Consider the following 1767-nt stretch of genomic DNA (forward strand, 5'->3'; position numbering starts at 1 on the left):
ATTCACTCTGACTTTTACTGTTTTGCTTCAACCACGATGCACAGCTCTCTCTCTCTCTCTGTACTTCAACAACAGTTTCCCGTCTAAAAATCTGTTTTCGTCATTATTCGCTTGCTTGTTACCCATAAGTCTACCGTTGTTTACAGCGCTGTCGGACGACTTTTTTTTTTTCGTTTTATATACTTCCGAAAAGAAAACCTAATTTCTGCCGTTCCATAGGCTTCTGAACAAATGTAAACTTTTTAAAATTATCCAAAATGCAAAACGCTTAGCCGTGTCTCTAATAAAACCGCTGTAACTTCAGAGGTAATGTTCATATGTTGATTAATGGTTTTCTTTCGTTTTTGATGTACTGCAGAATATTTTTATAAAATCCCAGGCCAGGAAAATCACCTTCATGTTTTTCTGTGTTTTATCTTCAGCTACTTTGACACAAAGGCCTCTGCTGTGACGCTCACACCTTCGATAAAGTCTTGCGTGTGTCAGCTTCCTTTTTATAGATACAAAAATATGTAAATGTACTGATCTGAATTATAATATTTCTGGCTGTCAAAATTTCCCAGATTCAAATAGAATTGAATCGAATTGAATCGAATCGAATTAAATCGAATCGTGGATCAAATCGATTCGGGACCTTGTGAATCGGAATTGAATCGATTCTAGAAATCAGTGACGATACCCAGCCCTAGTTGAGGCTGCGTACTTTAAGGCTGCAGACCCTGAATTGGGATACAGCCAGTGTGTCTAGTTTTGCTTCCCCTGGTCTTGTTGTGCTCACAGGTGTGTCCTATTCTCTTGTTATCCCTTAGTGTATTTTCCTTGCTCTCAGTTGCGTTGTACCACTTCTTTGTGCTGTGTGTGTTTCTCCGAGCTCCTTGTGTCCCCATTTATTCCAGAGTCTGTTCTGAGTTTTGTAGCTTCCTGGTTTCCTGTGTTTTCTGGTCTTAGTTTCTAGTTTCCAGTTTTGGTTATATGTCCTTATTCATCACGTTTGGATTTTCAACAGCAATAAAAGCTGCCTCTCTCAGTTTACCTCTCTTGTGTTCTGTGTCCTGCATTTGGGTCCTAAACCTTCCTGCCACACAGCGGAAACATGACAAGTTCTTCTTTTTCTTTAGCTTATTGTGTTTCGAGTCAGTAAAGTTTTCTAGTAAGAGGTTTCTTTATTTGCCTTTTCGCATCATCATCGATTACCAGCCTTTATTCATTAAACAGCTCACTTTAAGTCGCTGGGTCATCTCCATTAACACTGTAACACATGCAGACCCACGACAACACGATTCAGATATGAGACGCAAATCAAGTAAATCAGACAAACAGGAAGCTCAAACTGTTTTAAAACATGAATTCAAACTCCAGCATAAGAAAGCAGGCAGCAAAACTTTATTTAAACAGGCAGAAGCACAACGTGCTGCTCAAAGCAGAAGCACAGAGGAGAGTTCAAACCTCAGTAAACAGATTGTAAACACTGATCATGTGATTCAATAGGTTATTCCAGCATTACAGGTAAAAACAGCTTCAGTTATATTGGTGGAAACTGACGCTGGTCCCAGATAACCTGAGGTGTTGCTCTTCAACCTGTAGCTGTGGTTCAGCATTAACGGAGCTTCACATATTTGCTGCTTTGTGCACTAATAATTACTGAGGTCCCAGACTCTGCTTCAGTCCATCCAATGTCCTGCTCAGCATCTAATCAGAGTCCAGGTTTTAACGAGAGGCACTTTCAGAACTAAAGTGCAGTTTAAAAACACGTCACATGAAGATCAC

At 39.9% G+C, this 1767-nt stretch overlaps 1 protein-coding gene across 1 annotated transcript in view; it reads right to left on the bottom strand.

Moving 5' to 3' along the window:
- LOC102195290 (dynein heavy chain 5, axonemal-like) overlaps positions 1-1767 on the bottom strand; it is an 82249-nt gene that overhangs the window by 75093 nt on the left and 5389 nt on the right.

Source organism: Pundamilia nyererei, unplaced genomic scaffold (genome assembly GCF_000239375.1).
Source record: "Pundamilia nyererei isolate P.nyererei 1_Seehausen unplaced genomic scaffold, PunNye1.0 scaffold00281, whole genome shotgun sequence".
NCBI classification, from domain to species: Eukaryota; Metazoa; Chordata; class Actinopteri; order Cichliformes; family Cichlidae; genus Pundamilia; species Pundamilia nyererei.